The sequence below is a fragment of the Onychostruthus taczanowskii genome, unplaced genomic scaffold, assembly GCF_017590055.1.
Source record: "Onychostruthus taczanowskii isolate IOZ18803 unplaced genomic scaffold, ASM1759005v1 scaffold122, whole genome shotgun sequence".
Lineage (NCBI taxonomy): Eukaryota > Metazoa > Chordata > Aves > Passeriformes > Passeridae > Onychostruthus > Onychostruthus taczanowskii.
In genome coordinates this window covers 930,914-946,604 of record NW_024498374.1, presented here as the reverse complement: position 1 = coordinate 946,604, position 15,691 = coordinate 930,914, and the positions used below count along the sequence as shown (strand labels likewise).

The 15,691-nt window shown below is 37.9% G+C and overlaps 1 protein-coding gene across 1 annotated transcript in view; it reads left to right on the top strand.

The window, feature by feature from the left end:
• The window catches only part of PRDM6 (PR/SET domain 6), a 73,651-nt gene that overhangs the window by 23,515 nt on the left and 34,445 nt on the right, over nucleotides 1–15,691 (top strand). The gene's annotated exons all lie outside the window — the stretch shown is intronic.

The window sequence follows — 15,691 nt, the reverse complement described above, 5'->3', positions numbered from 1 at the left end:
CTGCTTTCTCTGTGTTTTTTTGTGAGTCAGAGAATTGCTGCAGGACCTTGGGTCAGGGGTAGCGGTGTGAGGTGTTAGCCTTACATTTCACAGCCAGCAGGTTTTTCCCCCAGGCTGACTGCCACTGTCCTTGCACACATTTAACAATCTCTGCAGATTCAGGTACGGCTGTCCTGGCTTTCTCTGGGCCTCAGGGCATTAACTCTCTTAACAATTCCCTGGCATTATAGGGGCACCAGGTACTCATGCCACTCAGTCCTCAAGCACGTACTGGTCGTCCCCCTTTTTTCTAGGTCTGTTCCTGTATAGAAGTTAATGGCCCATGAAGTATAGTCTGGAGCAAATGATCTAACAGTCCCTACTGGCTTTGAAATTCATAAAGCTAAAAAACCAACCAAGTTACTGTGTCTGTGTAAACCTTATCAAAAATGAGTTCTGTTCATTCTCCAAAGGAAGAGTTTCTGTGCTTATAAATTCCTCTCAGCCTCCTTTTATGACAGAGTGCAGCACATCAGAGGAATTGTCTGATAAAGATGGGGAGAGAGGAGAGGGATTATTATAAAAGCTGTCCCCGTGGTTCTGCCCGGAAGTCTGCATACTTCTCTTATACATGAAGTGGCATATACAGACAGCAGCTTAACCCAGATTTCCAGAGAAATAATAATGTGGAAGAAATAGCATCAGTAGCTCTGAATTTTCTTGTTAATGATCCTGTTGCAAGGACGCTGAATGGACATGCAACTACATACTGCAACCCCCACAGCTGTCACTTTGGCAAACTTTTTGATGAATTGGATCTTGATATTTACAGAATCTATTAAAATACAGCCCATCATGTGTTTGTTTATATGTTGACAAGATGATGTACACCCTGCAGGTCAAGGGTGATGTGAACTGTTTTGGTGTTCTTGTCAGGGCAGCTAAAAAAAGAGCATTTAAATAATTTTTGTAGAATAATTGTCTAAGAATGTAAAAGCAACATACGAAATTCTTACTTTGAAAAAAAAATCTCTACTGATCTGACACAAAAATCTGAACTTGTTATCAATCAAAAAGACTTTCCCACTTCTTCCCTAATATGTTAGAAAATTGGCAGCTCAGATAGAAAAACAAATAGCAAAATTAAACAGAAAGGAATTGATTTAACTACTTGGGTGGGTATCCAGTACCACATAAAATTTTTCATTTGGCCTTGTCACTTATTAAGTATATTTTTTTAACTAATAACTCTATGCAGCACATACAAAGCCTTGCACTGTTTTGCTATAAATATTCTAAGTCAGGATTAGCTTCATAAATTTAACTTTATTTCTTTGATCATCATTCATTTATGTTTGATTTTTCCTTGCAGTTAAGAAGAAAAAGTACTGTCTGAAATTCAATCATTTCAGTCTACTAATTCTCACAGATATGCCTTGCAATTCCAAATGTGGCTGCATCGAGGGTGTTACTTGTGTGAAATTAGACCCCAAACTCATATGCTGAAGGATTTCAGAGTAGTTTTTCAACTTCACTGCATTGTTATTAGATTTTATTCTCATAAAGCAGGCTAAGAACTAAGCCAAGTTACTGTAAAGTATCTCTTTCCATCTCATCTTTTTAATGCTTGCTTTTTTCAGCACCTTGGAGTCACCTGCCTGATAAATATGTAAATCATGTCCCAACAAAAAATCTAGCTTATCATCATTTTGGTGCCATAAAGAAAATAATGGAAGAGGGCAGATAAGGAGGATGAGTTTCAAGGCAACAAAAATAACCTATTTTCTTGTGTTTGTTATGTGCAAGTTGACAGATTGTTGAGGTATTCAAATGCTTCACTGTTTTAAAAAGGAATATTGAAATCTATATAACTATATCTACCTACACTGGGAATGCAGAGTGGAGCTGGGATGAAAACCTGAGAAAGAAGATGATGTGAAGGAGAAAAAGAAAGAATAGGTGGATTAAAGGATGGGGTGGGAGGGGGAAGGGAAGGAATGAAGGAATGGATCTAGGCAGTGTGAGAAAGTAGGGATCAGCAGTATTGTAGATGAGAAACATGAGGTGACAGCTGGACATGAGTTGTCCTGAGATACTGTGCTGAAGAAGTGGGAATATTGGACCTACTGCTCTCCTTGAGAAAAGGGACCTGAGAGCAGCTTGTGATATTTTGAAATTTCCTCTTCCTAAAGGCAACAGGCTGTGCTGCTTCAGCTTTATTTTGGTTATAGCTTATTCCTGGGCCCTGGGGTCCCTCAGTACATTGCTTCTTAGATTAGGTCTGGGAAAAGATACAGAACAGCCTCTCCTTTTATTCATAGTATGGAAAGGAGTTTCAGGATTTTTCCTTTCTTTCTTTCTTGTTACAGATTTCTAAGACTGTTCTGGCAAAGGAAAGTGCTTATAGCTTTCTTTCGAAATGAAAGCCAAGGGACTCCTTCACATATCTGGGACCTTCTTTCCTGCTTTTTATTCTTTCAACTTAACCTTTTTCTAACAGCATTTCTAACAGCTGTAAACATTTTCCTCTCTCTTCCCCCCTCCCATGTTTCAGTTTTAAATTTATTTTCTTTTGTATCACCAGCAATGAACCACTTAAAACTTGTGAGATTTCTGTGTACAGACACTTGCCTGGAGAGAGCTGAGCTGATACCACCAAACCCAGAGATCTGGTGCTCATCAGATGTTAGTGCTCCTTGGTCACCAGGGGTATACGTACCCTCTACAGGGATGTGTTGAGCTGACTTATTTCTGAATGAGCTCTTGCACCTGCATGGCACAGTACAGCTGAGTTTTCAGTATTGCTAGCCTGGATGAATCCTTTCAGGGTGCCTGGCTGTGATGCACTAAACTGCACAGGTTGCACAGGCTTGAGATTCTGAAAGCACCCAAATTAGTGATCAGGGCTCTGAGCAGAGCTCGGTGATTAAACTGAATACAAGATTTAAGTGCCCTAGGAAGAAGAAAGGTGTCCCAGTTTGCCTCTTGTTCTGAGTTATTGTTATGATGGTACCCAATTAGATACCAAAGATATTTCAGCTGCATGGTAAGTACAAAGCTCAAGTAAGAAAATCTGAACATGGATGACAGCCCTTTTAAAATTTTGTGTGTGTGTGTATGTGTGTTAAACTCAATCTCAAGTATCAAGCTTACAGCAGAATAAAAAAAATTAACTATCAAACTAATGAAAAAATATTTCTTAATTTTCTGTAATGTTACATTAAGTTTTGATATCTATATTTTAAAGCATTAAGCAGTAGAGTGCAAAGCAAAAGAAGGAGGCGAAGGAGGTGAATATGTTTGGAAAATTAAAATCTCTGCAAAAAATCCAATGCACTTAAACTGCATTTATTCAATTTTATTTTTATTTACAAAATGGTAATAAAGATTGCAGTGCAGTTAATACCCCTGTAAACTGGAGCATGAATTATAGACAAGCATCACGCTTGCATTACATTTTCCAGATTTTCCAAGTTTGTCAGAGTGAATGCTCTTTGGACAATGTTTCTGACAGTTTAATTAATTAAAATGGAAATATAACAAAATGCTCATGCCTTTAACTGTATTCTTTGGCAAGTATTGCACTTTATGAAAAACTTCATAACTCTGAAAAGGAAAGAATCCAATATATTGGTTAAGCTTTTTCATTTTTATTAATGGCCTTTGTTATGTGGTTGCTTGTGTGGGAAGCAGACTTTCAGGCAAGAAGAGTGAAAAAAATGGAAAAACTAAAGAAGCAACTTTCTAGTGTCATGCTAAAGGGCTCTCATGAGCCTTATGGACAGATTAGCTTGCATTCACTGAATGTGCATAGAAATAAGGAAGTATGATATGGGATTTATTCACTGGTTACTGATACATAATCGTAGGATGGTTTGCTTTTGGAGGGACCTTAAAGACCCTCTGATTCCAACATCTCTGCCATGGGCAGGGACACCACCACTAGACCAGGTTTCTCAAAAGCCCTGTCCATCCTGGCCTTGAACACTCCCAGGGTAATCCTTGGTGTTAGGGTCAGATGTTAGGAAGGAAAAAGAAGACAACCAAGTTGCTTGCTCATAGCTGTGGCTACTTTTCACCACAGGCTACTGAATTGCTGTCCTCAGCTCCCTGGTGCTCTGCAGGACCTTGTGAAATGCCCTTGTGAAGGACTGAGTCCAAAGGAGTCAAATCATGGGCTGCATTTCAGCAGCATCATGACAGACGCTCTCCATGACACAAGACAGGACCTATACCATGCCTTGCATTGCCATTCCACTAGGATTTCCACACACAGAATTAAGGGTATCCGTGCACTCACCAGACAATTGTTTGCAAATGTCCTATTTATGTATGCGTGCTCTCAGTTTGCTTGTGAATCTTGCCACAGCTGAATGCCAAGTGTCAGTAGAGTGTGTGGGCACAGCTCCCTTCAGCAGGGTAAAAACTGGCCTCCCTTGTAGCTGGTTACACTGTCAGGATAATAAGATTATGGCCTGAGTCACTAGATGACACTGTTATATAGTTTCACACAATCATTTCTCTGAGTGCCTGTGCAGATGCGCTGTACTCTCTCTTGTGTTTCAGTTCCTGTCAGTTCATACTAGTGTGAGCATGATGCCATTTTTCTCTCTAATTAAGAATTTCTAATTAGACTTTGCTGGAAGGCAAAGACTGAGTGAGTTTTGCCTCCCAAAGACCTAATTTTGACAGCAACTATTTCTCCACTGTTAAGAGAAAGATCCTCAGCCTTTGGAGAGCCCATGAGGTAGTCACGCCACGGGACAAGGCTGGGTTTACGCAGGGCCCGCTGGCTGATCTAGCGTGGTGTCACTGGAGAGAAAAGGTCAGCAAGGAGAGACACAGCTGTTTTACCAGAATCCCCCCTACCCTCCCAGACCCACCTGGCTCTGACACGGAGTGACGGACCTTTGGAGCCACTGCACCTTCCATGTGGAAACCATGTCTTCCCTTGGCCCATCTCCAAGCAGAGGAATTAGAGCCTCTGGTCTCCAATAAAGGCTTTTTGCTCCTCCATTTGATAGAGATGAAATAGTTAGACTCACCAGGTTTCACTATTTTATGCTGCCACTTGTAATGTCAAGATTTTTCTGCAGTTCAGGCAGTGGTATCCCGTGCTCCAGACATTCTCTTATTCTTGCCACCACGTATTATCTCAAAGCTTCCATAAAATGGCTTGAGATGTGCCAGTTTGTCAAGTCTTGAAATTGAAATTGAGTGGAAGAGGAACACTTTTATTTATTTACGTATTTGTTTATTTTAAGTTTTGAGCATGTGTCTGAAAAGCTTTGCCAACAGTTTTGTGAGCAATATGACCAAAAAATGTGGGTTTTCCCTTTTGCTTTTTTTTTCCTTTTGCCCTGCTGTAATCATTTATTGGGTAGGAAAGGTCATTTTAGGGAAGCAGCTTTCAGCAGCCTTAGAAATCACAGCTCTCTTAAAAACTGCTGTTACTGCTGTATATTTAATTTAAAAAAAAAAGGAAAAAAAAAAAAAAAGGAAAAAAAAAAAAAAAGGAGAAGTATATTTTTGAAAGAATGCTGGAAAATTAGAAAACCCCAAACTCCCGACTAGTTGACAGCATGCTTTTGTAGTCATAATGGTGGCTAACTGTTTTAAGACTGATATGATTCTATACATTTACTAATAAATGTATTTGTATAGAGAAGGTGGTTTTGTTTTTCTAGTAAACAGTGTACTACAGTAGTCACTTCAATGTTGAGATGATAAAAATTATTTATACCTTTTCTTTCAAGGAAATTAGTTTACCACAGGACAGCAAAGTCTCAGTGAGGCACAGAAAGTAGCCAAAAGTACTCTCACGACCTAGGTAACTAATTTACACCCAGAAAACAGACTTGTCCGTACCAGTCCCAGTCACTTTGATTGCAGTGTAGATATGCTCTAAATCAGTAAGGCTTTTAATCTCTGATTATGACTGATATATATGAAAGACTGGTATCTTTTCCTATGCAATACATCTGACATATTCACTAAAACAAAGGCTGCTTAAATTAATTGCCCTATTTTTTGCAAATAAAAGGCTGCCAATGTATTTATTGGGTAACATTTGTTCTCAATTGTAGCCATCAGAAGGTCAGAAGAAGTTCAAAATTACATGATGGAGTTTTTTGTTTGCAAGATATGGGATTTTTATATTAATGCCATATTTAAAATGTATTTATAAAACATTTGAGCTTTGACTATTATAGTTCAGATCTGTGCAGTTTTATAACAGAGACATTTGCAAATTTACAGTTAAAATTGTTTTGTCAGGAACCAAGCAGATATGCATTTTAAAAGGAAAACTTTGGATAATTGCATCATGATGGATCTTTTGAGTCCTGTTTATTTTTATTCTCAAGGATATTAAATCAATACAAATTTCAGAACTGAGTATATTCACTATCTGAATGACATATGTGATGAGGTTTGGATTTTTTTTTTCATTTATGTCAACAGTATATGTAGATGTAACATTAAAGTTGACAGACTGTTTAAGTAGAGTTGCAGCGTTAATGGTATGGTTTACATCAGGTGTAAAATGGGAATTGCGATACATCTTTGTAATATTACAGGTGAAAAGTGCTGCAGTCATTTGTTATAAGTGTGGTGAGGTCTTCCTGCTTTTTCTCCCATCACCACTATAATTCAAAAATCTGCTAGCTATCTGCTTCTGCTGGTTATTATTGCACTTCTAGAGGATTTACACTGTAATTAAAAGACTGAAATACAGATGCTCTGCATTGTGGAGCATGATGCCTTTTGACACTGTTTGTAGAACTTCCATGCAAGTTTGTGTTCAGAGCTGCTCATAGTAGTACAATTTTGGGTCTCATTCAGATTATAGTCACAGTGTTCAAAACACCAATAGAATCTGAGGGTTTATTTTGGTCACTGTTGATTTTGAACATTTTTGGACAAAACACATTTTAGATTGAGAAAATGTCACAAAACATGACATTTAAATTTTATTATTATAGAAAGTATGTACAATTTAACTCTGTTATTGCTAATGATTTACCTGTAGAGATTGGAATGAATTTAATTAAGAGTCAGAACTATATTGGTAGGAATACAGTAATTGCTCCTGCATTTTCACTCCTTTTGGTATCGTAGGTAAGAAGGTAAATCTCCTGAAATGTGGAAAAAGTAGGAAAAAAAAAAGAGAGAAGAAAACAGGAAATGTAATTTTTGTCTTTTAGAAGTGCCAGACAGTGTGTATAATACAGGATATCCTGTATATATAGTGAAGTCAAATATGAAAAACATACAGGGCACACTCTTTTTGGTATTGTCATGGCAACTGTACTTTTCCAAATATGGAGCAGTTTAAATTCCCAGAGATTGAAGAAAACAATATCTGCAATCTGGACCTATTGCCTGCACTATTGGTAAAACATATGAGGTTTGGTGAGCATGTGCAAACTGTGCACCAGGACTTTTCTCTCCTTCCAGATTTCACCTTCTTGCTACTTCACATTTCACAAAGTGACATCTAGAAGAAGTTACTTGCTTTTGGGCCGCTTTCAAGAAAGGAAAACCCTTTGCGGCTCAGCAAAGCTCAGTGACCCAATCTATGTCTCACTGTTGAGCAAAAACTACTGGATATTTTTGGGAGCAATTTCAGTCACCAATACAGCTATCTCTACTTGCACATTGCACAACACGGTGCCCCAGGACCCTGCTCCTCCTGCACTCACAGAGACAGACTGAATTGCACATTTTGTTCTTATGCGTGCTGAACTTCCAGTGATAGCAGCAGTACTAAGTGCACACACAACAGAAAAGTATTTACATATCAGTGTATCGTACACTGGAATCAGTATCAAAGTGGAGATTATTGCAGCCATGAATGTTTTGGGGACAAAAGACACACACATCCACACACAAACCAGGCCTCATTAGTCACGCTCACTGCAAAACTACCCTTTAAAGTATGGAATGCTCCTGAATGTACCTCATTATTAAGACTCTGGTAAGTGTCTTTTCCTCTCAGTCAGTTTGTTTATTCATCCTTGATTCCAAGGATTTGCTCAATTTTCTAGTAAGTATAATATATTTCCTATCCAGATGCCACCTGGGATTACTAGACAATTTACTTATCTGGACAAAATAAATGTCTTTCCTTTGAAGCCTGGAGTAACTCAGATCCTTCTCTGCTCTCTACTGGAGAATGAAAAGTGTTTGAGAAAAAGAAGCAAAATCTACCACAGTGACACACTATCATATTCTGTTGGAGGAGCCTCAGTATTTCTTGACAGAATGAGCCAGCTGAGGCTTGAATCACAGTGCATTAACCTCTCCTGTCTCACTCCTCCTATACTCCCAGTTTCTTGGAGAATTTTTAGACAAATTTGAACAGGCTAAGATGAGAGTCCTGGAATTGCAGCAGCTCTTTGGGCTGTCTCGGTACAGTGTCTTATCTGAAGTTGGCAGTGACTCTGTAACAGTGACTCCCTAAAAGTTGAAGCACTTTTTGAGCTTTGCCTCTCACCTTTTACTTTGATTTTCTGCAAAAAACATTGGCCTCTTTAGTTTACTGTTGTTAGGTGGAGTGAGTTGAAGATACTAAGCAACCAAGGATTTTGAGTTTAGGAATGTTTTCAGAATAACTATAAAATATTAAATGTACGTTATCCACAATATGTTGGAGGTCAGTTTGCCCTCAAAACATAATGACTGACAATTGTGCTTTCTTAGTGTGGGTTAGAAAAAGAATATAGTAGACTTAGGAAAACATCGTAATTTAAGAAGTGACACATTTCAACAAAGACATAAAACTGTAGGCAGTAGAGAAAAGAAGCAAAACCTTAGGAAACCATTACTTCATTAGGACAAATATTTTATGTATTTTAAAAGACTCCTTATTAAAAGGGGTGAGCTCTAGGATATTCATGCTTGCGTGAAACCGTAATCTGTCATTTGAGAACAAGAAGTGCTTCTTTCTCCAGATAAGTTGATTTTTATTACAGCTTCATCAAATTCTTTGAAAACAGTTAATCTGAGGGTATTGCTGAGAATTGGCTCACAGTTATTTTTAATACACTCTCATCTTACAAATATAATGGTCAAACCAGCCTGGTAAGTCAACCACATACAGTAAGTATACAGTCTGTGAGGCATTAAAAAGAAGCTGAATTAGGACTCATTTGTTTACTATCAGCAAGGGGTTCTTGAGGAACCCCTTGCAAAAGTATCTATTTTCTACATTGTTTAGTTTATCTGCCCTTTCTTTAGCATGTATTCCCTTTGCCCTCAGGTGCCTGGAGTAATATACATCCGACTTACACTGCCTGCCTTCCCGTGTACCGGCAGTCAGGGGATACCAGCTGTCCAGGAAAGGGCTCAGATTTTAACCTGCCTGCAGATACATCCAGGGTTTATTTTCCACAGGACTAGGAGGGAGCTGCTAGAGGTCTGTACTCCGCTGGGAAACCAAAGTTTTTCTATCAGGCACAGGGGAAGCATGGCTATTCCTGCTTAACTCAGGAAAACTGTGAAGTCGTACTCCCTGTTACTCTTTTTGTATTTAGGCAGAGAATTTTTGTGATTGTGCATGAGGGAGAAAGATACAGGGAAGGAGTGGAGAAAGGTTACACTTTCATCACATTTTCTGTGTCTCTCTATTAATTTAGCCTTATCTGTCCCTTTTAGATTGCAAGATCTTAGGTGCCATGACTGGTTTTTTATGTGTGTCTTTAATTGGGGTACACCAGATAACTGCTTACAAATTGTTGGATTTTCCCAAGTGAAACTTGAAATTTTGTTTTCAAGTAAATGCTCAGAAAAGAAAACTTTGTCAAAAAAATGCTTGTTTCATGGAAATTTCTCATGAATAAAAGTTAGGGAAAAACAGTTCAAAATGATCTAAATATGAAGTAGCTACATTCTCTAAAATATGTATTTCTCTGTTCCAAATTCCTTTAATTTTTAAGTCACACTAAGCTTACAACAAAATTTTATATTTTGGTTTATAAATTCTTGAAATAATTCAAGTTGAAAAATACCTGCCAAAATAAAAACACTTGCTCCAAAATATTTTGTTATTGTTATTGCTTTACAACCACTGTGAGATTTTGAACAGATCCAGCAAAATAATTTTACAGGCGGCCTTGCTAAAAAATTGTTAATTTCCCCTTTGTATTAAATTTTGAGCATGTGGGAAAACTATCAGAATAACTGATTTTTTTTTTTTTTAATTTAGTCTTGAGCAAAAATAAAACTTGCATTGCATAAACCATTTTACTGTTAAAATATTCAAGATGGTTCAATCACTGGTTCTATTGGTTTCAAATTATTTTATCTACCTTGAGTTTCTTTGTAAAAAAGTGCTCATTTAAGGCCAGCAGATTTGCTACGCAAAATGCTTGACTATTTCTGCTTCATCTGTGTTGGCCTATATAAGCCACCTATACATTTTCACTTATACCTGTTTGGGACAAAAATTTCCCTTTTACAGAAAATTATTTTTGGCACAGAGAGGAGAGTTGAGAAAAGCTGGAAGGATGAAGGAAAGGTATATGTTTTTAAAAGTGAAAGAGAATAATGCAGAAAATAATAGTGAAAGAGGCAACACAAGTCTTTGGAATCAGTCCTTCATTTTCACTCTAATGAGGTATTCTTGGGTGTTTTTCTGCCACCTGATAGATTGAGGGACAGAAAAAAGGAACATGATGAAACAGTTGATGGAAGACTAGAGGCAAGTAAAGAAAATTTTGATAACATTGGTTAGCTAAATAAGAGGAAGTTACAATTATCAATAAGAAAATTATTTCTTTATTAATTTGGAAATAAGGATAGAGAAGGACCATAGCAGCATAAATTATATTCATATAACAAGGTCGCCTCTTTGGAACCAGGATAATGGAACCAGCATAATGCAGAGATCCAAATGTACCATTTGTAGAGTATATATGTGCTGCTTGCAATTTTAGGAGTGGCAGTGATTGATTCACTCCAGGAACAAGTAAGCATGCTGTTGAATTGCCAGCACCGCTACAAGCCAGCATCTCTGTGTTGCTTGGGCATCTCCAGTCCCAGCACTGCCTTTGTTACATACCAGACAGCTTTTCAGAACTGCCTGAAGCCCCTCAGAATGCAGCTTGGCTCTCTGCTAGCCTTCTGGACAGAGGCTAATTTATATTTATTTGTAAACCTGTATAATTCTAAAATTTAAAAGAAAATGTGTCCATGAGTTACTTGTAGTCCAGATTAAGAGCATCTTTACCACTTATTTCTAGATCAAATCTATCTGAATATACTCTTTTTTTGGCATGGATCTACAAAGTGATTACCTAAAGGGGAAGTGCTTTGTTTTTTTTTACCATTCATGTAATTTTCTAAATTAAGTGTTTCCGTTCTCATTCTTTGATGGTCTCGGTCAGGTTTTAATTTTCACAGCATGAAGATGTGATGAGTACATAAGCAGTTATTCAGATTTGCTGGTCAGAGTCTGAGATTAATTACAGAACACAGGTTTGTAATAATGACTTTGCCAAAATCCATCAAACATTGATCCTTTTCTGTATCAGCAAATATGCAAATAAAAAGGATTATGGAGAGCTTGAACTGAAGAATATTTGGAACCTGTTGCATTTCATCCACCTCAATGGATAGGCAAAATGTTGTAATGATGATTTCACCCTTTATTTACTGTATACACAGTTGGTGACAGTCGTTTTTATAACTCTAAAAATTACACTTAATAAATACGAGAAGAGACAGATTTTCTTGATTACATAAAACTAAATATTTATTCAAGATTTCATGAGAAGTTTGTCTTAATTTAAACAGAGCCAGGGCTGCTGAATGGGTGCCATTTTTTTGATGTGGACACAAAACAAGTTTTAGTAATAGCCACACTCATTTAACCAGTAAATGTTTTCTACTAAGGCTTTGCTTCGGCATGGTTTGCCTATTGCAATCAAAATGAAACTGAAGTCAGCTTTCCATAGATCATATTTAAGGGTTTTATCCTTCATTGCATGAAGGATTGCTGGCTTTAATTAAAAAAATCAGAAGAGGCATGTAAATATTGCTGCTGTAGTTCAGAGAAATGCAGCATTACTTGTATTTTCCCTTTTGGTATTGATGTATGTAGAAGTTGGAGACACTAACACATTGTGGATATTGCTGCTGAGAAGGGGAAAGGAAAAAGATAGGTTTGAAACACAGCCTGCGAGATGGCACAAAGCCAGTGCACTGAAAAATGGCAAACGTCACATTTAACAGCTGGACACAGAAATATTTCTCTTTAATTTGGAAGGAGAAAATTTTCTTCACAGCAGGGCACTCTCAAAAGAGTACAACATCAAAGAGGGTGGGTCTCCCCAGTCAAACATCATCTGGCTCCAGTGATGAAGCAAAATGAATGAACTGTCAGGACTTTTTTCCAGTGTGTATGTTTTTGCCAAGTGAAAAGTAAAAGGTTTAGTGGCTTGTTCTGATCACAGACCAAATCCTGATAATGGAGAACTGATTCCCTAAAGTCTTCCTCTGATCAGCTGACAGGCAATGTCTGAAGAAGACCCCATATTGATTGATGGTCCACTTTGTATTGATGGCCCCTGCCACCCTTAGAGATAAGTGAGATATGCCAAATGCTTGACAGCTCTGGAGGGCTCCTGTGATTGTGTCTCAAGCAATGTTCTAATCTAATGTTATAATCCTCACAGAAACAAACACACTTCTAAAGAAACTTAGTGTGATACTTACCAACACCAGACCTGCACTTGGGAATGAAAAAAACCCTTTTCACATTCTCCGCTATGACGTCCACCAGCAACATCAGCACTACTCCTTACTGCACTCCTTTCATTTGCTCTGACTTCAGCCCAAAGTAGGCTGCAAATTAGCCATTCCTGGGCTATTTTTTTCTGGCAATCCTATAATTTAACAAATTTGAAGGAATAATAGACTCTAGGAATTTTTTGATATGAAAACATGGCAATACAGTTTGTACAGCCATTACTCATTTGTTTTATGAGGAATCTCAGGCACAGTTTATCATATACTTTATTACTTGACCTTTTAATCATCATCTGGGGAACTTGACATTCCAGACATTCCAAAATATTCCAAACTAAAAATATCACTGTGTCTCATTATTTAAAACTCACAAAGGAATTAAGTATATTTCCTAAGGTATGTAATTTTTACTGAAATTCCTCATTTATGGTAAGTCTTAATGAGAAGTTTAAAAAAGGATTGAAAGAATTATCTTTGGAGTCTGTATTGTAGTAGTAAATGGGTGCTCTGCTGTGATAATGTTCTGCACATACATTGTAAACACAGTCCCTATCCATATTTACTTACAAACTCAGAGTGAAGATAAGCAAATGGTGCAGAAAAAATGTTATCAAAATCCCTGTTTTCTACAGCCGCAGGATCAAGACTTTAAGTAGTTGCTGTAAGCCATGTGACAAACCATTTTCTGGCTAGGAGCTAAACCCAGGCATCTGCAGAGCAATTCAAGTGCCTGAATGGAGGTGTTTAGTGGAATTTTAAATCCTGGAAAGTATCTAAGACATACAGACAGGGCTGACAAGTAATATAATTCCCAAGTAATGCCCAGGATAACTGCTTGTCTTGGAGTTTTAGTGGAATACTTGAACCCACCAGAAACACTAATTTGCACACCTGAACTTAACTTTACACACTTAACCTGAATTTAAGCTTACACATCTGAATATAACTATATAGTCTTTCCCTAGTGCAGGAACAAACCCTTGTCAGTGATCACAACCATTACATTAGGCAGCAATACATATTTAGAACAAAGTGATGCTCTTGACATTTCTTGAAGAGGAGGCTCCTTGAGGACAGGCTTTCTTTTCAGAGAGTATTTTCACATGCAGTGCGTTTCTGCATTAGGGTTGGGATTTTTTATAAAAGGTTGGATGAGACCATTTGAGTCACATGACTCAACCTCCCTGTTCAAGGAGGGCATGCTACTCAGGATTTTGTGCAGACAGCTTTTGAATATCTCCTTAGAAGAACACTCTGTAACCTCTTGGTTCTTCTCATTGCTCTAATACTCAGTCACCTTCATGGTAAAATATTTTCTTCCTATTCATGTAGAACTTCTGTACATCTATTTCTGACCATTGCCTCTCTCTTTTTGCTTGGCACCACCAAGAAGAGTGGCTCCATCCTCATGACTCTCTCTCTGCAGATCCCTTAGAATCTCAAGCAGTTCTGTGTTCGAAAAGAGAGGTTATTATCTAGTTCTTAAAATGCTTAAAGGAGCATGTCGTCAGAGCTTTAAAAAATCCTACAGGTAAAGAAAACAATAAAAAGCCCACCTGCTGTTAACTGAAACCAAAGTCAATTACAGAATGATAATTGTGCCATATGTTCTACGCACCATATTTCAGTATGTCTGAAAATATCCTTAAGCTCTGAGTCTGGGGTTTGTAGATCTAAGATCTGCTACCTCTCTAGAACTACTGATTCATTCACAAAACTATGAAAACACAGTTTGGAACAGTGTTTTGAAAGAGGGCTTTACAGAAATTATAGGAATGATGCCATTCTTGGGCCATCAGCTTCCTCTTACAAGCAAGGTAAGCCTTTAATTTGAAGAGCAGACCCTCCATACTTTTGTTCTTTCTTATGTGTAAGAATCAAGGCAAATTAGAATGATTTCCATTTATGAGTTTCTTTTGGTCCAGAGTGATTTCTCTGAGGATGACTCTGAGTCACCCCAGGAGTATATACATGCTCACTTGTTTCAGCTGCTTTGTCTAGCTTGATGCTGAGTGATTAAATCTGCCAAAATCATTCTGGGATATTTGGCTGTGCAAAGGAATGAAAAAAAAACCCAAACAAATCAAACAAACACTTTTTAATTTCACTTTTCAATGTCTAATGGTTTTGAGAACCTCAAGAAAACAGCCTAAGTTCTATCATTACCTTACCTAAAGGAAACAGTGCTCTGTTTTCAGTGGCACTGGGAGCAAGAAAGAATCACTGAAACTGTATTGATTCTCCAGCTCCCAATATAGTTTTAGGAGCTTTATTTCTGAGTAAGTTCATTGATTCTTTCAGTCGAATGAGGGTTTTCAGTATTGGACCCTTTTTTGTAACTCCTTCCCTGTTATATTTACTAGGACTTTCATTTACCAGTTAACGGGTATAACCGTTTTTCTGGGTTATTTCAGCTTTGATAATTTGCCTCTCTGTTCTTAAACATCTTTCAATTTTTAGTCTGGTTTCTTTCACAGTCTTTCTGAAGAATTACCATAGAACCTAGATTGGTAACATTTTTCTCTTCATGCTCCAGCCTAGAAAAGACTGAAGAAACCACTTCACTGTGTTGCCTCCACATGGTCTTCTGCTACCAGAGCTGCAGAGGAAGGCAGGGTAGTGAGCAGGGCAGAAATAACATGTTAAACAAAAATGTCTCCATTGCCGAATGACTTGTGGCTAGAGCACCACAACTTTTTTTGTCCTATCACTGGACCTGTCAGGAGAGTGCAAAACCACACTCAGGGAAGGAAGGCCCTGCGGTGTCAGTGGGTACTGCAAGAGCACTGGTGCTTTACAGATCTGTTTTCATGTGTTCAAGTTTCCAGCTTCATGTGTGGAGGTTTTTTTCTGCTCTCATTGTGTCTTCCTCTCTTTGCCCTGGTGTTGAGTAACACTGTTGCATTACATGAAATTCTTTCCTATTCCAGGACCTCCACGGGCTAATGTCAAAACAAACCAC